Source organism: Euprymna scolopes, chromosome 9, assembly GCF_053919585.1.
Source record: "Euprymna scolopes isolate OS-2025 chromosome 9, ASM5391958v1, whole genome shotgun sequence".
NCBI classification, from domain to species: Eukaryota; Metazoa; Mollusca; class Cephalopoda; order Sepiida; family Sepiolidae; genus Euprymna; species Euprymna scolopes.
Window position 1 is genome coordinate 111,204,022 of NC_136490.1, and position 9,962 is coordinate 111,213,983.

The window sequence follows — 9,962 nt, forward strand, 5'->3', positions numbered from 1 at the left end:
TCATGTTCATTTATTTATTTTTCTTATTTGTGTATTTTTATTTTTATTGTTTGTTTTAAAAGTAAAAGATCATTTTCAAAGTTTATCAAAAAGTTCTACTGCTTTCGCATTTCTTAGGGCTTGTAAACCATAGGATTCTTTTTTGTTACGTTTTCATTTTTAAGGAAGAAATTTGCTCGCCATCGCATTCGGCGTATTCGTTCATCTTTGTTATTTTATTTTTTAATTAAATAAAAATATTAATAACGATAAAAGCAACTGTAGATACCGCACACTTTGCCCACTTAAAAAAAATGGCAAACCAAAAGCATAGTTTACCAGGCCACAATATTTGCGAATGAAAACCCGAATAAAGAATTAGATTTCAAATCTCGATATTATGACCACAAATGTACATTCAATAATAAAAAAACACCGTATGAAAACACTCTAGTAAACAAATACTGGGAACTCAAGGAAAGCAGACGTTCGGCGGTAATCGAATGAAAAATAGTAAGACAAGCAAACACATGTAGAGACCTGAACGATCCATGCAGATTATGCCTTCATGAAAAATTTGCTATCCTATACTTTAAAGACCCCCAACATCTATTAAACTGTAGGAGAGAAAGAGCGAACAACTGCGTTCACAGGATAAAATTTACTCTAGGATAGAGATACAAAATAATTTTAAAACTAACAAATATATATATATATATATTTGTGTGTGTATGTGTGTGTATGAGGGTGATAGGAAAAAGAGAAGGATGAGAGAAAGGAAGAGAAAGAGCCAGAGAGGAGAGAAACACGCATGCACCCCAAAACAAGGCAAGTCGAATGCCTCTGAAGTTTACAATTATGCTGTCGCTTAAACAAGTTTGGCCTTTGAGTATGTGTGTTCTGTAATGGTTTTGACTTTGTGGAGTTTTATAAACAAATGCTATTCTTGATGTAAATCATATCTTATTGATGAGAGTCACTGAAGCCGTCGTATTTTTTTCATAAATAACACCTTTTTTCTCGCCTCCTCTACGAGCCCAAAATGTATTCATGAGGCAAGCCCCTGCTTTGTTAAAATAATGATTTCTCATTGCGCCACGTCTTCATAAAAAAAGCTACAGAAAACATGTTTCCTATGAGAAATAGGAAACACTACATGATAGTAAAAAAGGGAAGGTTTTGCGTTATCGCTCCGAGGGTTTTACAGCGTCTACAGAAATCATGGACAAAGAAACATGCAATACTCACGTTGTGAGTTTTCCAATACGACTGTGCCCCGTGTGCGCTATGTTACATTAAATAAACTAGAAAATCCGCTTCCACACGTGTTTATCGATGTATGCCTAGAAAATTCGTGTCTACATATGTTCTCTGTGTAGGCCTTGACGCAATATCTGTTCGGTATTTTTTTAAATTCTGAGGAGAATATAGCCCTATAGGATTTCTTATAGCGAAGACATTGTTATCCAATAACGGCTCGGACTAAAAGCTTACTTAAAGTATGCGTAAAACGTGATCTGAATGTAACGATCCATCGTGCTAAAGACTAAAGGAAATGGTGTCTGACCAAGCATGACAACATTCTATTCATTAGCCGAAAAGCAGCGGCGAAAAGGTTTCAGTTGAGTAAATATAACTAAACTAAACAAACAAATGAAGAAAAAGGGAATTACAAAGAAAAATTGGGACGCGTTTTCGCTGCCACCATCAGTATTTTCGAGGGTTTTTTCAGCATTATTCATATAAGAAATATAACGTTGTTAATGTATATGACTGGTTTAATAAATTACGTTTTTCTCTCCCTCGAATATATATATATATATATATATATATATATATATATATAATATATATATATGTGTGTGTATATATATTCATATATATATTTTCATATATTTATATATATATATGTATGCATATATTTGTATATATATATTTATATATATACATTTCAATATATTTATTTATATGTGTTTATATAGATATTTATGCATACATTTACATATATATTTACCTATATATATGCATATATTTATATATATTTATATAACTATTTATATACAATATTTATATGCATATATATTTCTGTATATATATATATATATGTTCGTATATATATATATATATATATATATATAACTACTTAATTTACTCACATAAACCTAATATACGAAAGTATAGATTTATGCGTAAACTTTAAGTATTTACTTCAAATGTGCTCAATACGTAGGTAGAGATAGTTAGTAATTTATAAAATATATATGGCGATTAAGCTACACTAAATATTCTGCGTTTTATCCACGAGAGGATTCGTCAGGCTTATGCGCGAATTCTGTGGTTTCTTCTTGTTTTTATATATGATGAGGATTTCTAGTAAGCCAATCAGCTTTCTAGTATCCACCGCGCCCCTTCCTATCAGCCAATGGGCATGAATTTTATCGAACAAAGGATCCGGTTTAGAACACGGTAAGTGGTTTAAGGTAGACGTTTTCCTTCCTTTTTTTTTGTTTAAACAAAACTTGGCAAGAAATTTCTAGATCTTATTGAAAAACACTTTCCCGCAACCAACCCCTTACACAAAATCTTCAGTAAAAATACCTTGAAGTAATCTTACAGTTGTTGCGAAAATTTAGAGATGATAATTAAAGCACATAACAAAATACTAAATGAAAACAATGTAAACAACAACAAAATAAACAATAAAAAATAGACACCATGACAGAAATAAAACCAACACTAGCAGAAATAATAATAATAATAATAATAATAATAATAATAATAATAATAATAATAATAATAATAACAATAATAATAACAAACCAACCCCGGACAAGAACAACCATACCATAAATAAAAATTCTAATAACGAACAAGATAAATGCAATTGTAGACACCGCACACTTTGCCCAGTCCAAAATAAATGTCTAACAAAAAGCGTAGTTTATCAAGCAACAATATTTGCGAAAGAAAACCCGAATACCAAGAAATATTACATAGGCATGGCTTCCTTAGATTTCAAAACTCGATACTATGACCACAAAAGCACATTCAAAAATAAAAAAACACCGTATAAAAACAACACTAGCGAATAAATACTGGGAACTCAAAGAAAGCGGACATTCGCCCATAGTCGAATGGAAAATAATGAGACAACCTACCACGTGCAGACATTTAGATTACCAATGTAAATTATGACTCCATGAAAAATTTGCTATCCTGTACTTTAAAGAACCTCAAAATCTATTAAACTGTAGACGAGAAATAGCAAACAACTGTGTTCACAAAATAAAACTTACTCTAGGATAGCGATACAAAATAGCATTAAAACTAACAATAACAATAGAAAACAAACAAATAAATAAATTAAATAAACATGAATATACATAAACGATCACACATATATGTGTATATATATATATATGCATGTGTGTGTACACATAGGTATATTTATATATAAAAAAGGAAGGAAAACGTCTACCTTAAACCACTAACCTAGTTCTAAAAGATCCTTTGTTCGATAAAATGCATGCCCATTGGCTTATAGGAAGGAGCGCGATGGATGCTAGAAAGCTGATTGGCTAGCTAGAAATCCTCAGCATATATAAAAACAAGAAGCAACCACAGAATTCGCGCATAAGCCTGACGAATCCTATAGTGGATGTAACGCAGAATATTCAGTGTAGCTTAATCGACATATATATTTTATAAATTACTATATATATATATGTGTGTGTGTGGGTGTGTGTGTGTGTGTGTGTGTGAAAAAGGGAAATATTATTTTCTATACGTGCATTTGAAGCGTTCTGTTAATTAAAAATTGAAAATAATTACGTATATAAATGAATACGTTTCAAATGTTAAAGGCAACGCATTTTTAATATATAAACACATTTAATTGCTTATATCAAATATATTTCGATGCTACATATCCTTTACAATGAATAGTTCTTTTTCTCTTTTTTCTCTTTTTCCTGACTGCATGTTGGAATTTCCCGTCGTCAGTAGGGGTGTCGCTCAAGCCAAGTAAAATTTTCTTTGCCTATTTCAATTTTACGTGGCTTGAGCAACACCGCGTGTTGTCTATTTCAGATATCCATTTTATATTTTCATCTCGCCACTGTTCAAGCTAGCAATCTATATTTTAATTCAAACTCAGCCGCTGACAGTGCATATATTTTTATTTTTATTTATTTATTTATTATTTACACAGTGATCACCATTTATCAAGGCCCGGAAGCCACTCAGGGATAAGGATTATTGCAAGTACATAACGTTAGTGTGGAGATTTGATGATGTGTTTACTTAAGGGGGCGGTTCATTAGGAATTTGTTAACGTTGGACTCGAAGACATCCAAGTTGTAGTCCAGTGGGAAGCAGGCAGACGGAACAGCGTTCCACAGGCGTGCAATTCTAAGAAAGAAGCTTTGTTCATGGAATCCACGTTTTTATTTAGGCACAGATAAAGAGTGGGGGAAATTTTTCACAGTGGATTCAGCTAGATGGGTGTTTTTCGTGAAAGATTGGCGAGGGGGGACCAGAGATTGGATTTCAGACGAGCACCTGCCATGGAAATAACAATAAAACAAGGATAAGCTCACAACGTCTCTTCTGTGGGAGAGAGGTTGCAGGGTAGAGAAAAGGGCATCCCCCACTAAACCACGAAGTCTATTGTGTACTCTGTTAAGGCAGGATAGGCTGTTTTTAGCAGCTACTGCCCAGATATGGCAACAGTATTCCATCCTTGGACGTACTTGGCTTTTATATAGATAGAGAATTGCATATAGCATTAAGAATTGATTATATATCTTTCCATAGTACATATCTTTTTCTTTCATTTTTCTAAAATATATTTCGTTCTAAATTAAAATACGTATGGAATACGTTTATTAGCCAAATTACAACGCAAATTATGGAATTAAACAAATCAATATTTGTTTAATCTCTCGGCGAGAGACGCCGTCCGTGTATTTTTATAGATTTTTTGTTTCCTCGACATGACGATAAATTGAGGAAAAGTTAGGAAAATATCCGTGGGTTGTTCGTCGGTGGGGTTATCTTCGAAATGTCAAGAAGAAAACACCTGGCGCGCGTAAAACAATTAAATATTTGTTTATTTTCATAATATTGCTAATTTAGCAACTTCATATTTATTTTACTTCCAAATTGGCATAACGTGCGCCATACGGAATTTTTTTTTTTAATTGAGATAACGCTTATATCACAGAAAACATATAATCTTTATCGGTCTTTCTTTATATGTATCGCGCATCTCCTTCATTCATTGTCCAGACATCTCTCTCTTCTGCAATCGTCTCGCATATAGTTGCTCATCGTTTATCTAACAGCTTTGAGGAGAAAAGTATTTCTTTACTTCGTATTCCTTGGCTACCATTGCTATCTTTTTTAATAAAGAATGCTACTTTATTCCAAATGTTTGCCCACCCGTTCTTCTTTACAATGCGTAAGTATTTATACAATTTTTTATTGCATTTTTATTGATTTTTTCCATTCATTTCAGAATAATGCATGCTACCATAATATAACGGGCGTGCATGTGATAATTGCACGACACATAGCGATTGGAAACCAGATTACAATTGCGTGATTTCCTTTGATTGTTGAATGCTAATGCACAAGGATCAAAATAAAACGCAATAGCAATAATAGTTATTTCTCGATTTTGGGAATATTATATTAACAATTATTGCGTGATGCAACGAGCCAATTAGTTGTCCATGAAATCTAAAATATTTGATGGTCTAAAAATATCAATTCGTGAGAGTATGAACGTGTTTCTTTACTGTGTGAATGTGTATGTAATAAGGCGCGTTTAGAAATTGATCACTGCATCTCAGTAATAAAAGAAATAGCTGATTTTACGGTCTTTATATCCTGCCATTAAAACTAAAGATGGTTCAAATGTCTGCCTTAATATATGAGCTGACGATGTGCATATTAAATTGTAATAGATTTGCAACGTATCTGAAAAGTTTCCAAACCAAGTAATTATAAAAGTTCTGCAAATATTCAAGGTAATAAAGCTGATTGCAATCACGAAGGGATTAGGGAGACGGGCTGTCGATTTTTCTCGATTATTATGCAAAGAATGCACTTTTCTTATAGAATTCTAGCGTATTTCTTTATAATATATTCCGGGGATCTCAACCAAGATCCCAACCAATATTACTAAGTGTATTAAAAGTAGAGTAAGTCTTATTTAGGATAAACCCTGGAAACAATTCAGTCGCTACTTATGGAAGAACTGGTCTAAACTTGTTTTTTTTTTCGAAAAAACGGCAGTCAGATATTAATGACTGTTAACTATCTTTGAATTGCTATTCACAACCCAACCTACCAGGTTGAATCACAACTGAACTTTTTTTAAAATCTTTAATTGATGACGGTGTATTTAAAGTAATCAGAATTACGATATATTTAATGGGATTGTTTTCACTTTTGGCGTTAAGACATTGGCGACAAATCAAAATATATTTACTGCCGTTTATATGCAAAGAAATAAAGGAGCCTACCACCATTCAGAGAGCTTGAAAGTGCGGCCTTGTACACCAGGATTGGTGTCTATCGAATGGTATTTGAAAACCTAAGGAAGCAAATGCGAAGAGCATTGAGAAAATCCGCCGAATTTCTCAGTATCCTCTCAAAACATATGGTGGACTTTCGAATCGATAACAAATACATAGACGCGCTATTATACAAAAGCTGGGATTTCTATTTTTCTGTCTATTTCGACCATTTCCAAATGATTTGGAACATGATTAAGGCAGCCAAACATAATTGAACGGAACTGTATATGATCTGGCTTGAGGTTGACAACGCGTATGGATGGCTTCCCTGCGAGCTTATTAGCATAGCCCTAGAATATTTTAATTTCCCCAATAAAAACGAGGAAACTATGAGGAAGTATTTCGGATCAGCTCACATGAATGCACTGCCAAGGGCTACACAACCAAATTGCAATCCCTTGAAATCTGAGTAATGATGGGCTGTCAAATTTCACTTCCATTTTTCGTGATGGAAATAGAAATTATCCTACGGAAGTAAAGAAGTGAAAGTGGTGTTTACTGATAAACTACAGGCACTTTCTCATTCAGGAGTCTAAATGGGCGTTATAACAATTCTAGTCAAATCTAAAATAAGTTATAATTACCTGCTTGGACGTTATCACAGCCTCTCACTTATCAAACACAGTAGTCGGGAGATATAGGTTTGCATTGGGGGGTATACTATCAAAAGTAAAGAGAAACTAGTGAAAAGCCTCGGGCGTTTCTATGAAATCCCACTGTCGGATAGACGTAGTAGAACAGCATTGCAGATTGGATGGTCTTAAATCCACTGACAAAACTTATCTACTTAGTGAAAGTAAAGCCTGCTCTTCAGCATGTCATGTTACCAAGACTGTTCTTGCAAATACATGCGATTGCACTATCCTGTGTAAATTGTATACAGCAGTTTGTCAACAAGTATTTGCTAATATGGGTGGGTGTTCGAGACCGTGACTAGAAGGTATCTACTGATAACTCCACATTTTTTTTTAAACTTTCCGGTGCATGCTGTACAAACAGACCCACGTCCAAAATTTATTGTTTGGTCACAGTTAACGAATGAATTATCTTTGTAAAGTGGATTTCCAGTGGGAAGAACTTATGGGAGCAGCACATAAGGCGTAAGAATGAGCGTTACGAATCTCTTGGATCTGAGTGTACATTTAAGTCGGATATCATAGTTTTGTGAGGCTATCCTAGGATTCTTTCCTTGCTATGCTTCGCATACATAACATAGATTTGAGACGTGATTTCCAGGGTATGCATATAACGGTCCAACAAGCATCAGGTTGAGTTGGTCAAAGTCACGAATCCAGTTGATGATATCAACGTTATTTGGTCGTTTAAAAACAAACACTTATTTATTAAGAATGTCAGTTGACTATTCAATTCTCTGCATTAACATCTTTAAACTTACTCGTGTGGTAAATAATTACAACCGATCGGGGCTGGGGTTTTATTTATTATTTCTATTACTCTGCCCGGTAATGAATGCTGCAAGTGACGTACCGTATTACCCAATACGGTATTAGCCATCGAAACTTAGTTATCTACCTTATTTGGCGGCTGCATTCGCACGTTGTATGTAGAAAAAAGCTGATTAAAGCCCAGAAGAAATTAGAGAGCCATGTTGATGATTCTTCCCTATTATGATATAAACTATGCAAGAACACGTTCGTTTTTAGCAGATAGATATTTGTAAGTTTATATTTATATTGTTTATTCTAACATTGTTTACCTGCAATGAGAGATTATGCGATCAGTTACCATTGATGCACAGTGTTCTCGTTTCTGAATTTGTTTTTGTGTTTTGTTATGATAAAATGTAATCATAGAAGCCAGTCTGTATAATTATAAGTTTACTAATGAAGAGTATAGTAAGTCTTGTTTAGGGTGACCGTTGAAAGCAATTAAGTGTGTACGCATGGGAAAACTGGGCTAAATGTGAGTTTTTTTTTTCCTGAAAAAAGTCAATCAAGTATTCAGACGGCTTGCTCTGAATTGCTATTCACAACATAACGTGCCTAGCATATACATCTGCATATGATTTTGACTAGCTATAATGCACATACGTTATTAGACTTGGTTGCTAAAAAACGAAATAAAATAAAATGTAATTAAAAATTATACTGATGTTAGGCATTCATAATTTCACTTACATAACTCACCTGTCTTAATATTGTTTCTTCGTTCACTATTCTATTTTTCATATATTTTTCAATTGGAATTAATTATTGAGATAAGTAATGAGAACAATGTGTATCAATGGTAACTGATCGCATCATCTCTCATTGCAGGTAAAACAGTGGTGAAATAAACAATATAAATATAAAATTATAGATATCTATCTGCTAAAATGTAACGTGTTCTTGCATCATCTTTCTTAGTTGTTGTTTCACAACGTTTCGGCCAACTATTCCTCTAACCTACGTCAGGTGGAAACCGCGACGGGATTGGAACTCCGAATCTCCTAATTGCATTCTCGGCAATTACTGCCATCCATAGTTGTTGTCGTCTCACCAGGTTTGGGTCAAGAAAGGCTATGGTCGGCTTTTGTTGGGATTGAAACCGCTATCTTTAGATAATTCTCCCCTCGAACCGTACAGATTCCAACGTCTCTATCCACTGCGCCACGGGTCCCGAAATTCGATCAAGGTCGGGGTTTTGGTCTTATGAATCCACGTTTATTTATTATCTAATCTTCCATTGTTGGGTCCGTACCGAATGGTATATATATTATTTAATTGTAACTGATAATTTAGATGAGTATTATTTTTTAATTTAATTATTGCGAACATATATTCTAATCTTTCTTAGTTATTATTTCACAACGTTTCGGCTAACTACTGTTATGCCCTTCCTCAGGTGATAACCGCGTCGGGATCGGAACTCCGAATCTGCTAACTGCATTCTCAGCAATTACTGTCATCTATAGTTGTTGTGGTCTCACAACGCTTTGGCCAAGTAAGCCTCTGGCCGGCTTGGTGCAGGATTGAAATCGCTATCTTAAAACAATTCTCAACTGGAACCGTAGTGATTCACCGTCTGCATTCACTACCCACGATCCTCGAAGGGCGGTCAATAATTGCTGAGAATCAATAATTGCTGAGAATGCAGATAGGAGATTCGGACTTCCAATCCCGTCGCAGTTAACACTTAACGAAGGTCAAAAGAATAGTTGACCGAAACGTTGTGAAACAACAACTAAAAAAGATGAGGACAATAGTCCGCAATTAATACATTTCTTATTTTTAGTTTTGGCTCTGGTGAAAAATTAAATGCACACATATTTTCAAAACTCCCTTCGAAATCTCTTACACACTTTCCCTCTAATTATTTTAATCAGATGTCTGAATGTTACTCTTAAGTATTTGCGTTCTTATACCTCCTTTCTATTTTTCAAAAATATACGACCAACGC